The sequence below is a fragment of the Stegostoma tigrinum genome, chromosome 8 (assembly GCF_030684315.1).
Source record: "Stegostoma tigrinum isolate sSteTig4 chromosome 8, sSteTig4.hap1, whole genome shotgun sequence".
NCBI classification, from domain to species: Eukaryota; Metazoa; Chordata; class Chondrichthyes; order Orectolobiformes; family Stegostomatidae; genus Stegostoma; species Stegostoma tigrinum.
The window spans coordinates 56,608,761-56,636,262 of NC_081361.1; the positions used below are offsets into that span (position 1 = coordinate 56,608,761).

Genomic DNA, 27,502 nt, shown 5'->3' on the forward strand with positions numbered 1-27,502 from the left:
CTCACTTGCTTCACCAGACCTGACAACCCTCCTGGGCCTGATCTAACACCATTCTGCCAACTGACCACTTTACCTAGCCTAGTTATTCATCCACTTATCTGGAAACACACTTACCTAGTATCATATCCCTCTCAACCACTTGGTACCATACACTTTCACTCACCTGGCACCCCGTTTCCCTCACTTACCTTGCATTTTTATCCTTTCACAGGTGGTCTTAAAGGATCTGCTGGACACTTAAGCTGCCAAATACAGAAATCAGTGCTGTAAAAATGGGATCGGGATTATCATCTGTACTGCTGCCTTTGTGGATTTACGGACAGGTTTGTACAAAATATCCAGTGCAAAGGTCATCTGAATGCCCTTGCAGCGTTATTTTAACTAAATTAAGGTTAGCAATAAAGTTTTCAATCCAGATCTGACTATCTGAGCCACATCATGGGTATGTTGATTATGGAGCAAGAGCAGTGGCAATCTGAGTGCAGATAAATTTGTTTTGTTTTGCTTAATTATACTTAGAGATCATCAAGAATTTACTCAGGAGATTATTTCTGTGTGCAGTATATTCCATGATTGGAAGAATTATGTGTGTGGATGAGCAATCTGCACCTTCTTAAGAGCAATGATTTGCACTGTATATAACCATCCCCTTAGGCCCAAACAAAGTCAAAGCAAGTCCGCACAGGCCAGAAACAGTACCGACTAGTTAGTTATGTCATGTATTACACTAGGGGGAGAAACACTAAAATATTAATTTGACTCAAAGTGTAGAGTAAGTATTGGGTTTGCAGAATTATAAATAACATTGAACCCCAAGGTTTTTGTTTTGAATTGTCCAACCTTGATTCAGATGTCTTTGATACTCCAATGAGCTGCCTGGATAATGTTAATGAATTTACACTGTCTTCGAATGCCTTGTCCAAAACAAAATCACAGAACTATAAAGCAAATAAACACTTTCTTAAAAGCATATTCCCCTTCTTTTATGCATCATGAATAATTATTGAAGTTTTTAAAATTCATACAATTTTATCAAATGTCAAACTTCACCCTCTGCTTCCAAATGCCTGCTTAGTTTTGGACATGCTGAAAGATGCAAAACTTACACAAAGCCCACTGCTTACAGTAGGGTGTGTTATAGTTAATGAAATTTTCCAGTTCGAAGCAGTAGATGTTGCATGCCAACCAGCCAGCTCAGGCTGCTGTCCACGCCCTTGCCATGAGCGTGCAATTCAAAGTCAGGCCTTTTAAGATGAGAACTGTGTAGGGAGGTTATGCAAAGCCATCTGCAGTCTACTCTACTGAAAGTCAACAACTTTTCTCCGGCCTCACTGCAGTCACCAGGGAAATACTGAGGATGAGCACACAGAGAGACAAGGGTGTTCTCAAGTCAGCCACCCAGAGAAGCCACATGATAAACAGTTAATTTTTGTACATAATATTGGACAGGTTATGGATTTGCTTTGGAATCTTTGTTTTGTGGTTGCTTTTAACTCAGCTTTATCATCAAATGGTTGTGTCAGGATTCGTGACTAGGGGAAGGCAAAGGATGGTACCGTGGACAAGTGAGGAATTGAGCTGCATTCCCTTATATGATAGATGAATCAATCACAGTGTCAACTATCTCCCTTCCTCTTTCAGCCTCCTTTTTCACTATCTCCTCTCTTTACTCCTCAGTTATTTGGTATCTTTTGGGGGTGGACTAGGTCTTGCTGCTGACCACGTGTTTTAGCCGAAGCATGAATCTCAAGGCAGCAGTGCTGGTGTTAAATTGGTGTTAAATACCTAATTTGCATATGCCCGGCACATTACATCCGAAATGCTTGCACGTTACATCCAAAATACTGTTCAGCAAAACATATACCAGTGTGCATGCACCCACCTCAGGTGCCATTTTTAAAGAGAAATATCAGCTAGCATCGACAATGTGGGTGTTGGTAGCAAACCTCTTTGGCAATTCCGTATTAAAGATAATAGTGCTCTATCTCTAAATACCTGTTCATGTAAGCTGGCTCCAGCACCTAGGACATATTTTAAAGAGATATGAAACACAGATGTAATGATATCTGGCTGCAGATGTACAGTGTCTGGGTGCAGGATGTAGGAACATAGAATGTAGGAACTTGTGTAGTCCACTTAGCCCACTGAGCCTACCGTGCCATTCTAACTCAAGGCTGAGCTTCTCATTATTGTCATTTTCCTGGATTAACTCCATATTGCTTAATATTGTTAATCACCAGAATTCTACAGATTTCCGTCTTGAAACTACTCAATGGTTGAGTTTTCACAGCCTTTCGAGTAGAGAATATCAAAGATTCACCAGCCTCTGAGTGAATAAAAGTCTCCTGATCTCAGTTTTAAACAGCCTGTCTCTTATCCGAAGGTGATATCCCTTTGTCCTGCAGTTTCTGACCAAGGGAAGCACCTTATCTGTATCAAGTTTGTCATGCTGTGCAAAAATTGTATGAGTTTCAATGAGATCATCACTCATTCTTTAAAAGTTCAGAGAATTCTGTCTTTTCAAAGTGACATCATATGATCACTTCACCATTCCAGAGATTAATCTCATGAACTTCTGTTGTGTTTTTTGATGCCAAGTATATTCTTACTTTGATGAGGAGACCAAATTGTCTACAACACTCCAGGTGAGGTCCCACCAATGCTGTGTACAACTGCTGCAAGATAGCTTTATATCTGTGCTCCAAAATACGTTAAAATTAATACCAACATACCATTTGCCTTTCTTACTGCTTGCTGCACTTGAATGCTATCTTTTTGTGACCTTTGCGCACCAGTACCCAATCCACTTTGATACCCATACTTCTCAATTCATATTATTTAAGAAATATTCCCAATTCATGTTCTTTCTTTTACCAATGTGAAATCTTCAGGTTCTTATTTTCATTATTTTCTATCTGCCATGTTGCAGCCCATTCACTTGGCCTGCCAAAGTCCTCTTCAAGCCTCTTGCACTCCTCCTTGCACTTTCCTCACAGTGATGCCATCAACAAATTTGAAAAATCATAGTTGGTCCCGACATCCATATCATTCTACAGATTATAAGCATTCGTGGACCTTGCACTGGCCACTAGGAACAGCTTGCATCCTGAGAATGATCCATTTATTCCAACTCTCTGTTTTCTGTCTATTAAACAATTCTCAGTTGATACTGGTATATTCCTAAATCCTGTGTGCTCTAATTCTAACCTCCTGTGAGGGACAGGACCAGAAGGCGTAGTCTCACCGTAAGAGGTCACTCATTTAAGACAGAGATAAAGAAGAAAATCTTTCTCTCAGTGAATGTCAATTTGTGGAATCTTTTCGGTGGAAGGTTGTTGAGGCTCAGTCAATAAGTATATTCAAAGCATAGATAGACAAATTTCTGAATGTTTAGTGAGTTAAGGGTTAAGGAGATAATGCTGCAAAGTGGAGTTGAGCATTATCAGATCAACCATTTAATGGGTTGAATGGCCTATTTATGGTCCTACAATAGTTTTATAGGCTTACTTTCCAGACAGCTGGAATTATTTCAGAATCTATCAAATCATTAATGATAACCAACAATTCATCCACCATCTCAATTGCTACTTACTTCAGCACTCTGGGATGAAACTCATCCAGTCCAGGAGACTCAGTAGCCCTCAATCCAGTTTTTTTTTTAAGAACAGCCAATTTACTAATATAATTTCTTTTAGCTGTTCAGCTACACAAGTGCCTTGGTCACCCAGTATTTCTGGGAGTTTCCCTGTGACTTCTGCTGTGAAGACCAATGCTGAGTAACTGTCCAGCTTCTCTGTCCTTTTGCTATTTATACTATATGCGCCCCTGTCCCAACCTGTAATGTGACCATGTTTTTCTTCACAAATCTTTTTCTTATCCTATACAAATAGGTAAAAACTTTTAAAGTCTGTCTTTATGTTCTTTGCTAGTTTGCATGCTTATTTAATTTTCCCTTTTCTGATCAGTTTCTTCACTTCCTTGACCAAATATTATCTTTATCTTCACCTTTCCTTTTGGAGCTTTGTACCTTTCAAGGATATATATCTATTGTCAACCATGTAATATTTCTTTAAATAGCAGCTTTGGTGTGTTGATTATCAAATCTTTTAGTGTATTTTCCAAATCGTAGATCATAGAATACCTACTGTGTGGAAACAGGCTATTCGGCCCAACAAGTCCACACTGACCCTCTGAAGAACACCCCACACAGACCTGTTCCCTTAACCCTGTATTTCCCATGTCTAACACACCTAACCTAAACATTCCTGGGCACTATGGGCAATTTAGCATGGCCAACCCACCTAATCTGCACACCTTTGGACTGTGGGAGGAAACTCGAGCACCCAGTGGAAACCCACGCAGACACAGGAAGAATGTACAAACTCCACGCAGACAGTCACCCGAGGGTGGAATTGAACCCAGTCCTTGGTATTGTGAGCAGCAGTGCTAACCACTGAGCCACCATACCATCCTCTAGAGAATCAAACTGCACAGCATTTGTGATGGTTTTGTTTTTACAGTCTATATGCAAATTGAAGTCATCCATTTTTACTGAATTACTCACATGCATCTCTATTTTCCTGATTTACTGCATGTCCAACACAGAATAATATTCATCAAACAACTCCCATCAATGTTTAAAAATCAAAAGAATTACAGATGCTGTAAATCAGGAATAAAAACAGAATTTGCTAGGAGAGCTCAGCACATCTGGCAGCATCTGCAAAGAATAAAATAGAGTAAATGTTTCAAGTCCGGTGACCCTTCCTCAGAACAGTTCCATATCTTGATCGTTTGCTTGAAGATCCTCTATTATTGATGCCCTAATGTCATCATATGGTAGAAGTACTATGTAATCTGTTTTTCTTTTTTTTTTGTCTATCCATTCTAAATGTGAAAATCCTTGAATATTCAGTTCCTAGTCTTAGTCACCCTATAGGCACATCTCTTTCATGGCTATTCATTAATATCCATTTACCTCGATTTCTGCATTTAAAGTGTCTCTGATTCAGCCTTTTTGAAATTATTTCCCATTTGATCATATTTAATGATTTCCATTGCTTTATCTGTCTTCTATTTTTGCTTCCATTTACTAGTTTTGCTTCCCTTGAATCTGAGCTCCCTCTTAGATTCCTGTCCTAGACAACCTAGATTAAACCCTTTCCCTTAGCGCTAGCAAATCTCACTGCAAGAATGTAGTTTTGGTCCTGCTAGTTTGTGCGGGTCCTATCTGCCCCGAAACTGATTCCAATGCTCCAGAAATCTCATAACCTCTCTCCTACACCAGTTTGTCAGACCATAACTGCAGTCATTCAATTCTCTGCTTTCAGGGCCTCATCCCAATTTGTACTGTAGTAATTAGTACCAGAATGGATCATGAGTCTGCCTGTTTACTCACTCTGAGAAGAATGCTCTGTGACCTCCTTGGTGCTGAGTGAGAGAATATTTCATCCTGAAATCACATTTACAGCTGTGGGATTATATCTCTGTTCCCTTAACTAGAATCCTGTATTAGTACTGCTCTCTTCTTCTTCCGCTCCTGTGCAGCGAAGATGCTCATAATGCCACTGACTTGGCTCTGACTGCTCGTCCCTGAGGAATTATTGCCCTCACTAGTATTAAAAGCAGAAAACCAATTTATGACTGCGGTCACTCATGCGTCGCTTATACAAACTGTTTGATTCTGTTGGGCTGCCTGGTAGTCATCCAATCTTCGTCAGCTTGCACACCTCTAAGATGCAATGTGACTACCTCTCTAAATGTGATATCTACATAGTCCACTGGTTTGTTTGTGCACAGCAGCTGAAACCCCAAGCTTAAGCTTGTTCAGATAGTGGCACTTTCTGTAGATATCTTCATCTCAGGCACATGACTTCCCAAATACCGCTGGCTCTACACTGACTGAGTTGCCTCCTGTTTTTTAACTGTACTGACTATTTATTACAAGTAGAATAGTCTACCGGTTACTCACCAAGAACTCTTTCCACTGTACTGTAGTAGCTAAGTGCGGAGCCATCCAGCTCAGTATTACTACACTGCTTTGCTTTACCTCTTATTAATTCATTAATTGCCACGTCATCTCAGCAGTCGCTTCATTTTCTGCTCTTGCACCATTCAATCCATAGACCGCCCCACCCCCCGCAAGAATCTGCAGCTCTCCTTATCAGCACAGTTCCTACGTAACATCACTCACAGAAATAGGGTTAGCTTTCATATGTGCAGTTAACATGAAGCTTACCTTCCAGCCCCTTAAGCATTTCATCATCGGTTACTTTGTTGTCACTCTGCAGATCAATCTTCAATGCCTGTTGAAACGTAGTTTCCTCAGGTGAAATGTGATGAGGACCAATGCCATTATCTTTCATATTGCCATAAACTGCACCCTTACCAGCAATTCCATCCCAATCCCTAACCTCCTTTACAAGTTGAACCAGATTTTTCCCAATATCAACATGACTACATTGTGTCTGTGTCCCAAAAATACCCTTTATCTATCTTTGTAATATGCTTCATCCTCAGTTGTTTATCTCCATAAAAATTGTCCATGTTTTTGTTATCTTCAGGTTCAATCATCCAGTGCTTTTTCTCACTGACCATACTCAGACTTATATAATGTAAAGCTCATTCAAAATTGTTGTCTTTATTTATGTCGTGTCTATTCATCCATCAACACCTCCTCAGTGACTTACGTTGAATTCCATTTTCCCACAAATTTAAAATTTCATGTACAAATTCCCTTTTTCTCTGTAACACAATCTGAAAATATCCTCTGCAAACTCACTGTTCTTCTGGCCAGTTTCTTCATGCACGCTAGCTTCCCACACTCGCTCTTGCTTTTGCCTCCAGTATTTGTGTTCGAGTCTTCCTGAATTCTCTCTTTTATCCCTCCATAAGTCACTTCCCTCTACTCCTCTGAGATAGTCCATAATAGACAATTCTTTGGCAAGGTTTTGACCGTCTTTTTAATAGCTCAGTCTTTGGCTTGATATCTAGCTTTTTGATTAGACCTCAGTGAATTACTTTTGGATACAGATATTAGAGCATTAATAAGACATGAAAGGCCCTATACAAAAGTGCATTCTGGTTGAAACAGCTTACAACCGAAGAACAAAATTGCAGGAATAATAAGGCCAAAATACTGCAGATGCTGGAAACCTGATATAAAAACAGAAACAAGTACAAACATGCACATAAATATACAAATTAGGAACAGAAGCAGACATTTGGCCCTTCAAGACCGCTCTGTCTTTCAATTAAGTCATGCTGATATGTCACTCATGAAGAAGAGCCATATTCAACTGAAAAAAATCAGCTGTTTCTCCCTCAACAGATGATGTCAAATTTGCTGAGATTTTCCAACACTTTCTGTGTCAAAATCTCCGCAATTCAGCGCTTTGAAAATTAAAGTGCAATATTGTCTTCTCCCCAGTACCTTGTGTTTTTGGAACATCATGAATGAAGGATGCAACATGCTATGATTCTGTGATTGCCAGTCACGTTAGATGTTAGCGTGACAACTCAAACAGAAACAAGTTAAACAATCAAAATATTAAAAAGTATCACATTGGTTACTTTATGTAGTGAAATCTGTAATAGATATTTAAGAAGTTATTTTATTGATTTTCTGCATGGCTCATGAGATTTGCCCATTGTGGATATTAGAGAATGTAAGGCGAAGCGGTGGTTGGGGAGTGCATTATGGTTTGGCACTAAATTGCAACAGGCAATAAAAGGGACCATGGCATAGGTTTGTAGGTGAGAGTTAGTGTGAACTGACTCTAAGTTGGAAAAGGGTCTATAAGAGGTCATATAGGCAGGTAGGAGTATGGGTGGAGGGCTGTGTGAGGGGTGAGACCTAGAGGGCTAGTCCTTAAGAAAAAAAAGAGAAAATTCCAGAGAACAGAGGCACGCCTATGAGCCACTCTGTCTTAGAACTCAATAGGCCCCATGCCTGTATTCAGTCTGCAGTTGAGGACAACAGGACCAATTCCATTCAGCCCACTGAGCAGCCCTAGCATAATTTGAGCACTTTATCCCAGGTGGGATTGGTAAATCTGGAGATTTGATAGGCTATGCAGCTTCTTTGAGAACAAAAATGCAGGCTATAAACACAAAGCAAATGGAGTCAGGAGCAACCATGAAAGAACATAAGAAATAGGTGGAGAAATAGACCATTCAGCCCTTCATGCCTGCCCTGTTAGATCATGGGTGGTCTGTCACATGCCACAACTTTCCTTTCATGCCAACTGCTAATTGCGTCCAACTCCCAATCTTTCTACCTTCTTTTTAAATACTTTCAGTGATCCAGCTTCCACATGTCTCTGTGGTAGAGAATTCCGGACATACATTATCCTCTGAGAGAAGAAATACTTTCATATCTCAGTTTTAAACAAGTGTCCACTTATTCTCTAACTATGAATCTAGTTTGATATTCCCCCACTAGTATAAAAAAGTCTTTTCCACATCAGCCCTGTCAAGGCCTCAGAATCTTGTCTATTTCAGCTAGATCATCCCTTTTTCTTACAAGCTGTAATGTACAAAGTCCTGGCCTACTCAGCTGTCCTGGATAAGTCAATCCCTTCATTGGAGGAATCAGCCTATCTCTTTCAAACCGTCTCCACAGTCAAAATATCCTTTCCTAAATATGACGGCGACCAAAACTGTTTACAATACTCCAGGTGCAGCCTCACCAAGACCATGTATGGTTGTAACTAGACTTAAAACTATTTTGAATCACCTACCTTCTAGCAATAAATGCCAAAATTCCATTTGCTTTCTTAATTTTTGCTGCACCTGCATATGAACTTCTTGAGTTTAATTCACAAGAACACCCAGATTCCTTTGTGCTGCACATTTTTGGAGTCTCTCCCATTTAAATAATAGACTGCTTTTTGATTCTTCCTACCAAGGGCAATACTTTCCTGCAATAAATGCCATCAGTCAAAAGTATCCCTACTCACTCAACCCATCTATATTTATCACAATATGCCCTCCCATCTATTTGTGTATCATCAGTGAATTTGCATACATTATACATACTAACTCCTCCAAGTAATTCTATAGATAGCAAATAGTCAAACCCCTGACACTGATCCTGGTGGAAGTCCACTAGGCACCATGGTGATTTGAACAGCTCACTCATCCTCCCTGCAGTCTGTGCCCTTGATCACATTGCAAGCTAGAGCCTCAGTGAAACACAGTGTCCCTGTCCCTGAAGTGTCACGGTGTCCACAGTTCAGATTTCAGCTCACCCACTCTGGACCAAAGTTTGTCGAACAGCCGGTACTTGTTGCAGGTATGGTCGTGGTGGAGTGCACCAGCTCCATCATACTACAGCTGCAACATTGTGCTTGCGCAAACATCTCTACTCTGTTTTGTTAATTAACTTCGATGTTCAATATTTTAAAGATGACTTTCAGAAGTCTATTTTTCAGCTGTAATGTTTTCTGATTTCAATCTCTTGGTTAATCAAAAAAGTACAAAGAGAAAACAACAATTGGCTACCTGCTTTCTTGTGAGATAACGTTCAAGCTCTGACAGATAGAAACAGATTGGAGGAGGACTCTGCCACCTTTGCTGCCTTTCTCAGTTCCACCCTTCCTATCCACTTCATATTGACACTATATGCTTACTACTCTCAGTCTGCTGAGAAACTTGGTTTTTATCTGTACAGATGCTGCCAGACCTGTTGAGTTTCTGTAGCATTGTTTGTGTTGTTTCATATTTCCAGCGTTTGCAGTATTTTGCTTTAATTCACATGCTTAATAATGGTGCTGACCTGTTGCACATTCCTCCTAGTTTTTGGCTCTCTGCTTCACTCTATCTTGCAAACAATAGGAGAATACAGTAAAGTGATTGTATCATACATTCACAAAATTGTGCCATTGGCCTAGGTCTCCCTCAATACAAGTTTTGTAAAATAAATGTGAGAGAGACATTAGTTCTTGGTTTGTTTTTTGATTATATTACTGCAGATGTGGACTATTAGTACCATTGATCTGTATGATCTAGTATTTGCTTAGTCTGTGTTTGAATATTAGATGCTTATTGTGCCAAAGAGCTGAAAGCCAGTGGTCTAACATGGTGTAGACATTTAAATACACTGATTAAAACATATTTGTCAGCTCTACATATCTTTGAGATATGAAAAATACAACATGTGATATTTTCCAAATTCTGAGTTGAAATAATGTACCAATACCAATTACTTGGTGTCCCTCGAGGAAGTTAATAGCAAGGATTTGATATTCATGTGCGAATAGCCCTGCAAAAGTCACACTTTTGAAAAAGAAGATGGGGAACAAATAGCAAAAAATAAACATCATGAGCATGAATTTTCTGTCACATATTATGATAACATTGCATTACCCTGAAATTATGGATATTTTGGATTTTTAAGTACAACATGTGTTTTCTTTTCAAGAAAGATGTACAAGCCAAGAAATTGTTGGGGATATGACTTCACTGGTGACTAAAACACATGTGTAGAATACACCAAGACCTGAGAAGAGTCACGAAATATCACAATTGAAGAGTGTCAAGGGGACTTCGCACAGCAACATGCAAAGGGAGAGATGTCAGTCAAAAAATTGAACTGTGATCTTCTTTTGGTTGTTTCTTCCACTCCAGGCCTGATATTAGTTAGGAAAAAGATAGCTCCAGCGAAAAGTCATTTGTGATTGACCCTTCCAGGAATACATAAGAAAATAGTTAAAAACCAATTGCAGTCTCTGGCCTTTGTATACTCATGTATTAGAGAGTTAGCTTGCTAGTGTGCTAGCTTGTGATTCACATTTTAACAGTGCTAAAGTATGCTGTGAAGGTAAGGTGTGGTGTCAATGATCATAGGTAACTTGCACTTGTTGGAACGGAAAGCTTTTCTATTAATGAATGCTGCTGCTTATGATATGGGCCTCTTGACACGGCGTGTACACAATCTATTATGCCCTCCAGCTGGAAGAAGCCAAACATTTCACTCAGGCTTACTGGTCAGGCTGCAGCACTGACATCATCAAGTGGCCTGGTTCAAGCAGATTTGTAGGATGTGCTCCAACAGTCGGCGGATATCCTCACTGCGAAGCCTCTTCCAGGGATGCCTAACCTGAAGAAGTTACCCTCCTCCCTCCGGACCAACCTCAGGGAATCTCTCCACCTATCTTCTTTTCTCTCCATCTTCGGTCCGCCTCCCCCTCTCTCCGTATTTATTCCAGAACCCTCACCCCATCCCCCTCTCTGATGAAGGGTCTAGGCCCGAAACGTCAGCTTTTGTGCTCCTGAGATGCTGCTTGGTCTGCTGTGTTCATCCAGCCTCACATTTTGTTGTTCAGTGTCTACTGTATGTTGCTGCTGGCCGTTGTCTTGCTGCTACATTTCTCCATTTTTTTGGGTCTTTGTTGCATCGCTGCAACTGGGAGGATAACACATTCTGTGGCTTGCTCCATCAGTGATAAAAGCAATGGACTTATGTGGGGAACATAAGAAATGGAACAGAGTTTTTGTCATGTGAGAACTCAGCATTTACATCACCCATGAATAACAATTTACATACTGCTCTGTACAAAGGGAGACGGAGTTATCTGACAAAGAGAGTCATGGAATATCTCTACATGACATTGTACCTTTGTCTGATGAATGCAGCACCAGTCCTGTCACAAAGAGACAGGAAGAGATTGCAAGTGCAGCATAAGTACTGAGATTTTATGCACTCAGTCCCACATCATCTGGAATTGCATCCAAGAGCATGTTGCATTATACTCACAGTTCAAGGTGGGAGGAAATTGCTTCCAATACAGCCTTTGACATCATTAGCTTTGTGATTTGCGGTTTGCAGGAGCCATTTGGAAAGTTTTCCAGGATTGCCTCTGCTTCACAGAAGTGCCTATCTTCAATTTACAATGGCCAATAACATGGTCAAGATTGCTTGTAACCAGCATTTTCACCTGACACAATTTTACATTGCATACATTTCACATGCCCAATAACATGACTGCAAATGATTTCAACCTTTATTCTGAAGGTGCATGGTTGATGTAAATGTCCCACAATGGTTATCCTTCCATCAGAAGTGAAGTAAATATATTGGGACACAAACAAAAACAGACTCCATCCATTCTAGGTGTAGTTGCAGCATTTTCCATCATTGCTTGTATTTAGGAGGTGCTGAGGACAAAGAAAGTGTTGTGAATAGCAGATTCAGCCTGATCACCAGGGTTCTTTCTGAATCTCCATGCCCCTCTCTACTTGACAGCTCCTGGACAGTCCCTCAGTACCGACCCCAACTCCCCACATATTCCCACCACCACCTGCAGTTATGTGATTCTCATCCTTACCCCTGAGCACCATCCCTACAGTTTTGCCCTGCTCATCATTGTGATGCATGCTGCCAACATCAAGGCCAGTATCTGTGATGGTGACCATTGATAACACCCCTGTTACAGTATCACATGTCTTTCTGTGTTACATATCACTTTTTCTTCACCTAGGTTATCCCTTCTGCATTCCAAATTGCTGCCTCCAATCCCCAACATTAAAGTCCCCTACTCCCCTACACCAGTAGAGGACAGAAACCCTCTTTGACTTTCACTCTGATCAACTTGGACAGGCAGCCCCCAACTGATGACTGATTAGCCTCTTGACTAGCCTCTATCCTGACTGACAAAACTGTGAATCCTCTATTTGTAGTGCTGGATAGACCTGCCCCATGCCCCGGACTGGAATGTGATGGACTTTGTCCCTCACAGATGGAGGACTGACCAAGCCCAAGCCCCTGGACTGATCACAGACACTGCCCTGGAGTGACAGTACTGGGACCCCTTACTGATTGCTCCCCTACATCTCTGCGACATGGCCAAACAGTTGAACCACATGCAGAGTGTTTGCTATATACACTGCTGGCACATGGTGTAGGTGTTTAATTGAGGTGGGTTGCTGCCATACAGCAACATGTTTACCGCTTTGACTGATGACTGTTGATAACCAAGCCAAGCTGCCTGGATTTGTCTCTGGACTAAACTGCAAGGCAAGATAGAAGCACTGTGAGCCTTTCCAGTGTGGTTGAAAGCAGAAAGTGTCAAAAGTCAAGGCAAGGCAGGAATGCTTTGTCGGAAAGTAGGAACAAGGTACATGAGTACTAAGAGGATGAGCAAGTAGCTTGAGTTTCACTTTGGTGTAAACCATGAGCTGTGCACCTGTCCCTGTGCACACAGCATCTTTACAGCAGCATTACAATGAAAGATGTTGGTGCAGTCCAAAACACAGCATTGCAGTCTAGAATTATCCTGCAATTCAGTGAGAGATGTGCCATGATGAAGCAGTGAGGTGGGTATATGTTAGACACCATTGTTCATGGGCAGAATGTGTGTGTGGCTTCTGCCATGGAGTGTGCCTGGAACTGTTGGTGTCAGTTGTCCAAGGTGGAACTGTGGAGTAGCAAGGGGAAGCTAGAATTGTCAGGTGGCTCCTTCTGACTTCCATGTTGGAAATTCTTGGCATTAGGTTCTATCAGGCCTGTGGGAGAATGGGAATTCATACTAAAATGGCAACATGCGATAGTATTGGGAGTGAAAATCTATGATAATCCATGCAACTAGGTCTCTCACCACTCACTGGAAAGAATCCTGTCTTTCCATCTAACAACTGGTTGAAAAATGCTTTTGATTTTAAAGTCAGCAAGATCCTTGTTGGACAGATTACCTGATTTTTGCAAATTTCTCACCATTGCCTACATCATACAGGAACCAGGAATATTCTAGCCAAAGTTTCCCTGACATTACTGGAAAATAGATTAAGTGAGCAAAGCCACTGTTGAAGGAAACTGGACAAACTTCTTCTCACTCACTGCAGACCCAAGAATATCCGAACAGCCGCTCAACTGCCAAAGTCAGCATTTCTGGAATCATCTGAGTAGCTGCAACTTTTTCCAATCTATTTATTACATACAAGCCAAAGTATTATTTGTTTTTTTTTAAAGTTACTTTTAGGACTCATCTTTCATTTCTGGTCTGTTGTATGTATGCCACATTTTATCATCTTTCATCACGTTTTAGGAGCTAGTTCACTATCATTTTTATTAGTCAAGAAAGCCCGGTTAAATTGGCTGTTTTTAAAACAGAGATAACGAGGTGTAGAGCTGGGTGAACACAGCAGGCCAATCAGCATCAGAGGAGCAGGAAGGCTGACGTTTCGGGTCCAGACCCTTTTTTTTCCTGAAGAAGGTTCTGGACCTGAAACGTCAGCCTTCCTGCTCCTCTGATGCTGCTTGGCCTGCTGTGTTCACCCAGCTCTAACCTTGTTATCTCAGATTCTCCAGCATCAGCAGTTTTTACTATCTCTTTTTAAAAGAAGTTTCGGGTGTGAAAAGCTATCCTTTTTAAAATAATTTTTTGCAATCCAGCTAAGGGAGGGGCTGAGTAAAGAGAAGAAGCCAGTTTATCACTCCCCAACCAGAATCTTACGCATCTGGGGGTTTCCAGTCCAGAAATGAAATGAATTAGGGACCTTGCCCAATGACTAGTCGTTACAGAATATAGAAGCCTGCATATAGTCTTTTGCTCCTGATTTGTAACCAATGCATTGAGATATAAATGAGATGAATTCTACAGTGTTTGAAGCCACATATTCTAGGCTATAACACAGGTAGTAAATGCTTTCCGGAGGTGATGGCAAGGCAGATAAATCAGTACCTAGAGAGGTAATGGTTTTCAGTTCCAAATTAATGTGTTCAGAGCACAGCATGTAACAGCTCGTCTTGAAAAATAAATGCTGAGTCAGAATTGAAAGGTGGTGGTTTTTCTACATTTTAATAAAAAGATCAAAATTGCAATTGACAATTAAATGAATCAACAAAATCAAAAAGTCTGCTTAAGGCTGTTGAATAAGCAGGTGGCAAGTACATACATTGCAAGGCAAGGTTTTACATAGTGTTTAGAGGCTTTTGTAAAATTATTTACTTAGTTTCGGCCCAGTCTATATTTACTGAAGCATTTTGCTGAACAAGCAGTCAGCTGGAATGCGGAAATGGTAGGAGGAACCTGATTCTACCATGAGTGACGCTAACGTCATAGCCATCTGCAGTGAATTCTTTATCCATGGAAAGCATGACCATTTCATGAAGTATCGAACATGATAATTGTAGAAATTTTTGCATGCCCTCACTAAATTATCAGTACCACCTTTAAAGGATGAATGGAATCCTTGTTCCAGGTTTCATTGCCCCACTGAACTACAGCAAAGTCCTCTCCATCTCATTGCTAGCAGGGAAGTACATCTGAACCATAAGTGGTTTGATGGCGAAAGGGAATGTGAAAGTGGATCTTGGTTCAACTTGGGTTCACTTCCACTTTTTACCCATTGTCACAAGCTCAGTCCATGTGTCGCAAGTGGGTCTGCATCGGTCTGTGGTGGGGCCTCTATTGACTTCAAAGCCCAGAGGACAGTGACCAAGACATCTCAGCAGTCAGAGAATGAGCAACCTACTTCCATATGCGCTGAAGGCATAGGGGCCACACCATGTAGAGGTGGGAAGAGAAAGAATAAAGGTTTGTCATTGTACAGGCATGTGTTCCAGATTAAGATTCTATTTTAATACAAAGCCACTGAATTGGCTTTTTAATTTTTTAGCGCTTTCCACCCTATCTACTCTTAGTTGCTGCATGATGTATGACCAGTTCACTTGTGATAATTGATCAAATAACTTGTAACACTAAGCAATGGATGGCTGTGAAAAGGATACTTGATAGACTGTAGGAATGCTTTGTGTTGGGGAAGGATGAAGGAGAGAAAGTACATTGTTTAAGCTTTTGGTTACCATGTGAGGGAATGGTGGAACCTAACTGAACATTATGTTGCGAGTTTTGCCAAGCCATCTCACCTTCCTAATCTCTTCTGTGTGGAAAGGGATCCACTCCCAGCACCTTTTTCCTTCTGAAGATCGAATTCTCACTGCTATGTTGTATTGTGTGGAGAGCTGCAGACTTCAACCATTCTTGAAGCTCTAATTGGCATGTGCGGACCGTCTCTCTAATACTGTTAAGTCACCTGAAACACACCTTTAGCATGCCAAATGCTTATCCAGTATTGTAAATGTTTGTCACATGGTTTTCATTATGAAACATGGGGGCCTCATTGCTTGGATTTTTCATGTGCATCACCAGCTGCTTTTTAAGTGGCTAGTCTTTGTCTCCAAGCATTAGTGAAAGATCGTATGATGGAATTAAATCAAACTCTCACAATGATTATTGGATGAAAAAGTCTTTCAGACAATTAAGCATAAAAGTGAGTGAATTTCTGCATTTATAGAAAATTTCTCCCTCTCATTTATTCAGTGGCCTAAATTACCACTGTTCTCTTATCTCACATTCACTGCCAAGTTCCAGAAAGCTCATTCTCCCATATTAATTGCAAAACTCCTGCTAAGATTGTTCTTCATGAGCTGTTGACATCTAGAAATTGCCAACCCGCCTCACTCCACGGCATATCTTGCATGCAGAGTTACACACTGTAGCTAAATGCAGAAGCTAGCAGGTGGGAACTAACTTCCTGACCTATTGTCAATTTCAGCACTTTTAAACGCTCACCCAATCATAAATGCTCTCAGTCTTGGATATTAAAACTTTCCCAGCTTTGAGTTTTAAACTAGGATAACTGTAAAAGGTAAAACAAGACCAAAGGTGGCATTCATGTGACAGAATACATCATACCCAATTTGAGGAGGTGATGGCCTGGTGGTATAATTGCTGGACTGTTAGTCCAGAGACCCAGGTAATGTTCTGGGGCCATAGGTTCAAATCCTGCCATGGTATATGGTAGCATTTAAATTCAATAAATATCTGGAATTAAGAATGCAATGATAGAAGCTGTCATCCTTACCTGGTCTGGCTTACATGTGACTCTTGACCCACAGCAATGTGGTTGACATTTAACCCCATTCTGGGCAACTAGTGATGGTCAAAAAAAACTGCCTAGCCATCTCATTAAGGGATAAAGGAAGAGAAAGAAGTTGACTATAAAGTAACATTCAACATTGCGACACAGTAGGAGAATTGTAGCTGAGGAAGACAAAGGAATGAATTGGTTGAGCTAAGTGCCCCGTTTCTGTGGAGTATATCCAATGTCATTCAATGCAAAGTGTGCAGTGCTATGAAGGAGGGTGACCACAGTAATTAATAAAATAAGAACCAAAAACATTTGAAACATGGGTAAAAAAACAAATGTCTGCCATTTGGATACCCACCAATTCTGATTTTACTTTTCATTGACTTGAATTGGACAATAAACATTTTCCTGTAAAGGAACGCTGGCAATGCAGTAAAGAGAGTCTCCTCAGATAGGAAAGTCATATTCACAATTTAGTAACAAAGTGTGAAGCTGGATGAACACAGCAGGCCAAGCAGCATCTCAGGAGCACAAAAGCTGACGTTCTGGTCCTAGACCCTTCATCAGAGAGGTCTAGGCCGAAACATCAGCTTTTGTGCTCCTGAGATGCTGCTTGGCCTGATGTATTCATCCAGCTCCACACTTTGTTATCTTGGATTCACCAGCATCTGCAGTTCCCAGTATCTCTGTTCAGTATTTGGTAGTTGTTTCTTATATTTTGGTGGGACATTTTGAAGGAAGCACATTGGGTACCAAAGAGAAAGCCAGAGCTTTAGCAATGAAGATATTAGTAGTGTTTCATTTGAGATAAAGGATGTGCTGGGACCAAACATTTTGTCAGATGGAGGACCAAGGATGGAGCTAATAATGGAATTAAAAGCTGCCATTTACAGTTTAGTCATTGTCTCAGTGATAGTGAATCAGATGGATACTTTCCATCCTGGAGATTGGGCCAGAGCCCAGATGTACAGTGAAGTAGAAAATCAATATGGCAAGGTCACAAAGACTAGAGTTTCTGCTGTCCTGGAGAGACATAGTAATGCTTCCTTTGAATATTGAAAGAAATAAAGATTGGGCATTGAAAACACAGAAAATTTGAAGGTGAAATGATTTAATTCCTACACTTTCAAAGGACTGAATGTTTGTGTGCACAGAGAGCATATTTGAGGAACTTAATTTGAAAGTTAGCAGAAGTTAACATAGCTTTAAAAAACTGTGATGTAGAATGGAAAATATTATGACATGTGGCATTTAGGAGAACGAGAAAGATAACAAAATATGTTTTTCTTCCAAAGATTATTTTAATGCTAAAAAAAAGACTATTATTAACTTTGTAGTCACATTGAACAGAATAGTGAAATGAAGGAATACTGATATGAGAGGATATCTTCACAGTTCTATAAAAATATTCTCATGAGTTCTCATTCTCATTTTATGCTGGATTTACCCAAATGACAAATGCTAGCAACTTGCATTATGTACAAAAGTTTTATTCTGTTGATACTTCTAATGTAATTATTTATTTTGGTGCCAGCTTATACTGAGACCTGAATATTAACACAATCAGTTCATTCATTGTTTCTTCGTTGCTGTATTTATGAAGAAATAATGGTTATTCATAGCAGGTTGCTAAGGAAATTATGTCACAATTGCAACATTTCTGAATATAGTTTAACAATTGCACCAATGAAGAGATGAAACCGAAAGTAAGGATTTTAAAAGATTTCCTCCTTCAATTTCAGAAATAGCGTAACCTTGAGCTTTGCTCCCATTCCATTAAAGGGTCAGACAAGTATGTGGAGAAGATTTTTGGCAGCATTGCTATGTATAATGCATCTTTAGGTCTTCTAAGTCATGTTTTACACTATTGAAATGAACTGTTTTCTCTAGAGATTTTCCTCTGCCAACCTAGTTATACTGTAATTGCCTCCAATCCTGAACTTGGCCATGTTAGACTCGACCAATTTTCCAAACTACACTGAGAAATTGCTGCATTATTGGAGATACTATTCTGCAAGCAGTCTGTGGTTCACGTAGATGTTTGGATCTCTGCATTTTTATATAATTGCAGGATATATCATGATCAATGTTCCCACCTCAGCTAAGGCCATCAAAAACAGATTAACTGGGCATTTAGAGATAATGGGAAGTGCAGATGCTGGAGAATCCAAGAGAACAAAGTGTGGAGCTGGATGAACACAGCAGGCAAAGCAGCGTCTTAGGAGCACAAAAGTTGACCTTTCGGGCCCAGACCCTTCATCAGAAAAGGGGGATGGGGAGAGGATTCTGAAATAAATAGGGAGAGAGGGGGAGGCAGACTGAAGATGGATAGAGGAGAAGATAGGTGGAGAGGAGAGTATGGCTGGGGAGATGGAAAGGGGATAGCTCAGTCCAGGGAGGACAAACAGGTCAAGGAGGTGGGATGAAGTTAGTAGGTAGGAAATGGAGGTGCGGCTTGAGGTAGGAGGAGGGGATAAGTGAGAAGAAGAACAGGTTAGGCAGGCTGGGACGAGCTGGGCTGGTTTTGGGATGTATTGGGGGGAGGGGAGATTTCAGTTCAGTTTGTAAGATCTTCTGTCCGCAAAATCTGACTACTGTATTAACCTGCATAGCAGCGTGAACAATACTACATACAGTTCAAAGTAATTTAGAGTCATGGAGTAATAGAAACATACAGCACAGAAACAGAGATAACAAAGTGTGCAGCTGGATGAACACAGCAGGCCAAGCAACATCTTAGGAGCACAAAAGTGGACATCTTGGGCCTAGGGTCTAGGCCCGAAATGTCAACTTTTGTGCTCCTAAGATGCTGCTTGGCCTGCTGTGTTCATCCAGCTCCACACTTTGTTATCTTGGATTCCCCAGCATCTGCACTTCCCATTATCTCTGAGCACAGAACATAGAACATAGAACATTACAGCACAGTACAGGCCCTTTGGCCCTCGATGTTGTGCCGACCTGTCATACCGATCTCAAGCCCATCTAACCTACACTATTCCATGTATGTCCGTATGCTTATCCAATGACGACTTAAATGTACCTAAAGTTGGCGAATCTACTACCGTTGCAGGCAAAGTGTTCCATTCCCTTACTACTCTCTGAGTAAAGAAACCACCTCTGACATCTGGCCTATATCTTTCACCCCTCAACAGACCCTTTGGTCCATGCTGACCAAGTTTCCTGAACTCAACTAGTTCCATTTGCCTGCATCTGGTTCATATCCCTCTCAAACATTTTTAAATGTTGTAACTGTACCTCCATTTACCACTGCCTTTGATGGTTCATTCTGCATACAAACCACCCTCGGTGTGAAAAAGTTGCTCTGAAGTTCCTTTTCAATCTTTTTCCTCTCACCTTAAAATTATCTCCTCTAGGTTTGAACTCCCCTACCCTAGGGAAAAGGCCTTTGCTATTCAACTTATCATGCCCTTCGTGATTTTATAAACTGCTATAAGGTCACCTTAACCTCCTACTTTCCAGTGAAAAAAGTCCCAGCCTACCCAGCTTCTCCTCACAACTCAAACCCACCAGTCCCAGTAACATCCTTGTAAATCTTTTCTGCACCTTCCTCAATTTAATAATATCCTTCTGATAACAGGGTGACCAGAATAGCATGCAGTACTCCAAACGTGGGATCAGGAATGCAAGATTTGCTTCTTTTTCTTTCCTTTCCTTTCTCACAACTTTGTCAACTCTGATCTCCTTCTCCATCGTTGCTGCCAGACCGGTCGAGTTTCACCAGCACTGGCTTTATTTTGATTTTGCAGGAGTTTTGGCTGAATACTTGCAGAACTAGCTCCAAGGACATTAGATTTTATTTGACCATCCTCCCAATTATCCAAAATAGAGACATTGTGAATGGAATTTCTCCCTCCCTCTTACTTATTGCTGATACACAGTATGTTGACTGGTATTATTACTGTTCCTAGGACGAGGGTCCCACTTACGATCCAATGTGAGAATGCATATTCCGGCTCCCTTCTTTATTCAACCCCTCTCAGTTGGTCACTTAGTTTTATCTGAAGCACTTAGAAAAGCTTCTGACAGGCACAAACACAATGTGTAAATGTAGATCTCCTTTTTTTCTCTGTCAAAGTCATTGTGGGCTCAAAGTTTTCATAACTCTTTAACACTGATAATACAACTTTCTGCATTCTGTTCTATTACCATGATGCACTTATGTAAAGTATGCAACTTTTCACTGTATCTCAATACATGTGATAATAATAAATCAAAACAAACCAAATCAAATCTTTGGTTGCGGCCATACTTAAACATGGATATCAGCTGAGAGAATGCATGGGGAGAAACAGCTCATTCCTGACTTCATCTGATTCTAATAATCAAAGTAATCAAGAGTAGGACTCCCTTTTAATTGCTGCACATTTCTCCATTCTTGGGGAAGAGGTGAAATTGCAACACTGAAGCCACGATAATACCGCAGCTGATATTAACTAACTCAATGAGGAACATGAGCTAAAATGAGACTCGTCTTGGCTCTCTGGTATGACTTGTATCACAGGATATATTTGCATATTAAACAAAACATTGTAAAATTATATGTACTGATCTTGACCAAGGCATAGTAGCTGAGTTAGTTATAGACTTGAGCCAACAACGTCGAAAGCGTCAGAAGAAAAAGATCAGCAAAGATTTGTGTGTATTACCATTTGATTTTGAGTAGCTCGTACAGGAAAACATATCTTCTCCTATACATTTTATGCACAGACATTCAGCTCAACTATGAATCACACTGTTATTGGGAGGATTTTGACCCTGTGACAGTTGGGGGCTGCTGATATGGCCCACATGTCATGATGGCGTATGACTCAGAGAGAAACCTGCAGGTGCTCGTGTTCCCATATGTTTGCACCCTTTGTCCCTTAAGGTGGTAGAGGTTATAGGTTTGGAAGGTGTTGTTGGAAAAACCATTGTGAACAATTGCAGTACGTCTTGTAGGTGGCAAGTTGTGCCCACTGTGCATTGGTGGTGAAGGGAGGGAACTGAAATCCCAACATGTCAGGTTGTGAAATTGAACTTAACAAATCTGAAAATTAGGAAGAGTCAGATTTTAAAAACAGAAAGAGTTCACTCTCCAATGTCCATCGGGGTGGGTTCCTGTTATCTCAATCTGGTCAATATTTGACTGATGCTTATATTACACAGTATGGATGTGTAAATAGATGGGTGTAAACTGTCCATTGTCAGGGCCATCCGTGTCTCCAAAAAATCACTGCTCTTCTGATCTATTCAATGAGTGCATGTAGTGCTTGTATAAATTCATTCTCCACCCAGCCTTAAGGGCAGCCCTGTGATTAAAAAAGAGCAAGGATTTAAAATGTAAGTAGTTTCAATTATATGGGATAAAAAGCCTCCCTGTGCAAAACCCAGCTTATACTTTGTCTTCACTTCATATTTCCTATAATAAACAGTAACAGCCCAGCACACTATTTCATTGTCTACAATGTAACATTCTAGCACAGGAATGTGGATTTATGCTGTTCTCTCAAGCAACATAGATCAGTATTAAGCCAGAATGGAATTGAAAATGTAAAGTTACTGACGTCGATTTGTGAGTCACTGTTCATTACAGCAGAGTGCTTAGCTTTGGGCAGCAGGTTTTCTCAGAATAAATCTTGAACGTGGGCTGTGTTTTCTCATTTTTAAAGCAAGTGTTTGGCCAAGTCAGATTAATGGTGCCCCAGTCTGCTCTGGCTCAGAGTGACTTCTCTCATGTAGCCTTCTACTCACAACCTCATTAGTAATGCAACCAGATTCCACAGCACCCTATTGTTGGCATGACATGAAAGTTATCACCACTGCTGTCACCTTCCAGTGTTCACACTGCTGGGGATGTTTGTCATATTTAAAGTCCAGCTGCGCATTACTTCAGTGGGCCAGGAGTTGCCCTTCTCACTGTGATGCTTGACCAACATTGTTAAGGACATGTCCCAGAAGAGAAGCTGGCACCCTGCTTTGCCAACAAGGACCTGGAAGTGTTGGTGGATGAGGTGATGGAGGAAACGGAAATGTTATTTCCTTCAGACTGTCAAAAGGCGTAACATCATCAGACACAGCCAGCCTAGGTCAGTGCTGTGCCACAGGTAAAAGGAAATACGCAACCGTGCAGGAAGTAGTTGAATCATGTTCCATGTACAGCTATTAAGAACCATCGTCTTCTCTCTTCTACCTTACATTCACAGAACCATTTCTCACACTAACTCTGCCACTGTGCCAATGTCTTACCAAGGCTTACAGCCCACAACTCCCAGTATTGCGTTCATCAGCTCGACTCTAGAGCTCTCACATACCACATCCTCTCGCATACCACATCCTCCCAAACCGAAAACCCTTTCTGCCCCCGTGCTTCCTATTCACCACTGGGGACACCTTACAACCTCTCTGCTCCTGTATCATCATTGACAATGCTTCTATCCACTCCCATCGCATTCAGAACCTGGCAGCGTTATTAGATGGGGGGATGTGGGGGGAAGGGATTGAGGTGAAAACAGAATCAGGTGAAAACAGGGAGAAGCAAGCAGTGAGCTGCAGCCATCTGGTGCCCGGTCTGATTTTCATGTCAGGAATTTGTGGCATCTTGCTTCTTGGGAAAGGGGAGGAGAACGGGAAGTGGCAGAGAAATAAGGTGATTTGGATTCATGATGAAGTGTAACTGTGCACACATAGTGAAATTCAACTTATTAGTATTTCAAAACTCCAACTTCCTTTGCTTTAATTTTTTTATGATCTAGCCTCCACAAGTTTCTGGGATAAGAAGTCCAAACATCGAGTATTATCTGGGTTAAGAAATTCCCTCAAATCTCAGTTTTAAACGAGTCTCCTGTTATTCTGTATCCATGTCCCCTAGTTTGAGATTTCCTTGCTAATGGAAACATCATCTCAATTGCTATCCTACTCAGCCCTGCCAGAATGATGAATGTTACAATAAATTTCAATAAACCCCTCATTATTTTAAACTCAAATAAACAAAGGTCAGTTTCAGACATTCTTGACATACCAATCCCTTCATTCCAGAAATCAGCTAGTGAATATTTCTTGATCTCCTCCAATACCAGTCTAGCCTTTCTTAAATATGTGGACACAAACTTATCCCAGTGATGTACGTACTGCCTCACCAACACTGAGCATAACTGGAGCAAGATTTCCCTATTTTTAAACTCATAACCCCCAGCAATTAAGGTCAAAATTCCATTTGCCTTCTTTATTATTTGCTGCATCTGAATGCTAACATTTTGTGTACCATGTGCAAGAGCACGGCTGGGGGAGGGTGCGGTGCAGTGGGTGTCTCTTGTGGCACAGTGGTAGCAACCTCCCTCTGAGCCAGGAGGCCTGGGTTCAAGAATCACCATAACATTTCTGAAAAGGTTGCATAAAGATATCTGCACAAGACCACCCAGATGCCTCTGTGCTGCGCATTTTTGAAGCCTCTCTCCCGATTTGATTCTTCCTTCGACCAAAGTGCACAACCTCACATTTTTCTACATTAAACTTAACTGCCAAGTTTTTGTACCTACTCACTCAATGCATCTATATTCCTTTGGAGATTCCTTGCACATTCATCACAACCTGCCGGCCTGACTATTTTCGTATCATCAACAAACCTAGATAAATTACCTCTTTCCTGCTCCCCTAAGCTGTGAAAATAGATAGTAATTAATTGAGGACTGAAGACTGATTTCATGTGGCACTCCACTAATTGCACCTTTCCAACCTGAAAAAGACACCGAAATGCCAAATGTGTGTTAACCAACCCTCAATCCATACTCAGACATTACATCTAAAACCTTGTGAAATAGACAATTATGTTGCGCCTTATTAAATGCCTTCTGAAAATCCAAATATACTACTACAGCTCCTGGTTGCCCTTTCTCATGTTTTTTTTTAAATTCCCTTGTTGGACACATGGTTGGCTTGGCCAGCATTTTTTGCCCATCCCTAGTTATCCTTGCGAAGGTGGTGATGCAATGCCTTCTTGAAATGTTGCAAACCACCTGCTGTAGGAAGACTGACATTGCCGTATGGAAGGGAATTCCAGGATTTCGACCCAGCAACAGTGTAGGAACAGCGATATATTTTGACGCCAGGATGGCGAGTGTCTTGGAGGGGAACTTGGAGGTGCTGGTGTTCCCATGTATCTGTTGCCTTGTCCTTCGAGATGGAAGGTGGTGTCGGAAGAGCTTTGGTGAATTTTAGAACAAAGAAGATTACAGCACAGGAACAGACTCTTTGGCCCTCCAAGCCTGTGCCGATCCAGATCCTCTATCAAACGTGTCGCCTATTTTACAAAGATCTACATCCCTCTGCTCCCTGCCCATCCATGCATCTGTCTAGATACCTCTTAAATGATACTATCGTGCCTGCCTCTACCACCTCCACTGGCAACAGGTTCCAGGCACTCACCATCCTCTGCTTAAAGAACTTTCCATGCATATCTCCTTTAAACTTTTCCCCTCCCACCTTGAAATCGTGACCCCTAGTAATTGAGTCCCCCACTCTGGGAAAAAGCTTCTTGCTATCCACCTTGTCTATATCTGTCATGAATTTGTAAACCTCAATCAGGTCCCGGCTCAACCTCTGTCATTCTAATGTAAATAATCCTAACCTACTCAACCTCTCTTCATAGCTAGCGCCCTCCGTACCAGGCAACATCCTGATGAACCTCCTCTGCACCCTCTCCAAAGCATCCACATCCTTTTGGTAATGTGGCGACCAGAACTGTACGCAGTATTCCAAATGTGGTCGAGCCAAAGTCCGATACAATGTCAGAGATAATGGGAACTGCAGATGCTGGAGAATTCCAAGATAATAAAATGTGAGGCTGGATGAACACAGCAGGCCAAGCAGCATCTCAGGAGCACAAAAGCTGACGTTTCGGGCCTAGACCCTTCATCAGAGAGGGGGATGGGGAGAGGGAGCTGGAATAAATAGGGAGAGAGGGGGAGGCGGACCGAAAATGGAGAGTAAAGAAGATAGGTGGAGAGAGTATAGGTGGGGAGGTAGGGAGGGGATAGGTCAGTCCAGGGAAGACGGACAGGTCAAGGGGGTGGGATGAGGTTAGTAGGTAGCTGGGGGTGCGGCTTGGGGTGGGAGGAAGGGATGGGTGAGAGGAAGAACCGGTTAGGGAGGCAGAGACAGGTTGGACTGGTTAGTTCGTCCCCTCCCCCCACTGCACCACACAACCAGCCCAGCTCTTCCCCCCCACCCACTGCATCCCAAAACCAGTCCAACCTGTCTCTGCCTCCCTAACCGGTTCTTCCTCTCACCCATCCCTTCCTCCCACCCCAAGCCGCACCCCCAGCTACCGACTAACCTCATCCCACCCCCTTGACCTGTCCGTCTTCCCTGGACTGACCTATCCCCTCCCTACCTCCCCACCTATACTCTCTCCACCTATCTTCTTTACTCTCCATTTTCGGTCCGCCTCCCCCTCTCTCCCTATTTATTCCAGCTCCCTCTCCCCATCCCCCTCTCTGATGAAGGGTCTAGGCCCGAAACGTCAGCTTTTGTGCTCCTGAGATGCTGCTTGGCCTGCTGTGTTCATCCAGCCTCACATTTTATTATCTCCGATACAATGTCCTTTTGCAGTGTATCTCAGATTGTACACACTGCTGCTACTGGCGGTGGTGGATGTTTATGAATGTAGTGTGTTTTCCTGGATTGTGTCAAGCTTCTTTAGTGTTGTTGGAGTCGTACCCATCCACGTAAGTAGGGAGCCTTCCATCACACTCCTGATTTGTGCTTTGTGGATGGTGGACAAACTTTGGGGAGACAAGGGGTGAGTTATTTGCTACAGGACTCCTAGCCTCTGATGGTTCACGATTGGATGTGACAAGACTGCAGAGCTTTGACCTGATCCATTGTTTGTTGTCTTGCTTAGTTCTGCCGATCACTTGTTGCCTAGGCTATGTGTCATGAAAGTGATCCCGTTCAGTAGCTTCACCAGGTTGACACCTCATTTTTCAGTGGTGTTGCTCCCAGCATGCTCTCCTGTAGTCTCTATTGAACCAGTGTTGATCCCCTGGCTTGGTGGTGATGGTTGAATGGGGAATATGCTGGGCCATGACGTTACAGATTCTGCTGGAGTTCAGCTCTGCTGTTCTTGATGGCCCACACAGCCTAATTAATGCCCTGTCTTGAGTTGCTTGATCTGTTCGAAGTCTGTGCCATTTAGCATGGTGATAGTGCCACGCAAGATGATCAAGGATATTCTGGAAGTGAAGGTGGGACTTGCTGTCTGCAGGAACTGTGTGGTGGTCACTCTTGCGGACCAATGCATCTGCAGCCAGTAGATTGGTAAGGGTGAGATCAGCTATGTTTTTCTGTCTTGTTGCTTCCCTCACCGCCTGCTGCAGACCCAATCTAGCAGCTTTGTCCTTTTGGACCTGACCAGGTCAGTCAGTAATGTTGGCACCAAGTCAGTCTTGGCGGTGGATTTTGAAATCCCCCACCCAGAGTACATTTTGTGCCCTTGCCACCCTCATTGCTTCTTCCAAGTGTTGTTCAACATTGAGCAGTGCTAATTCATCAGCCAAGGTAGGATGGTATGTGGTAATCAGAAGGCAATTTCCTTGTCCATGTTTATGCTCAAACTGAGAGACTTATTGGTGTG

At 41.8% G+C, this 27,502-nt stretch overlaps 1 protein-coding gene across 1 annotated transcript in view; it reads left to right on the forward strand.

The window, feature by feature from the left end:
* The window catches only part of fggy (FGGY carbohydrate kinase domain containing), a 490,678-nt gene that overhangs the window by 2,606 nt on the left and 460,570 nt on the right, over positions 1-27,502 (forward strand). Inside the window, exon 2 of the mRNA XM_048538754.2 lies at positions 212-323. The gene's annotated coding sequence lies outside the window, so the exon portion shown is untranslated. The remainder of the gene's footprint in view (positions 1-211; positions 324-27,502) is intronic.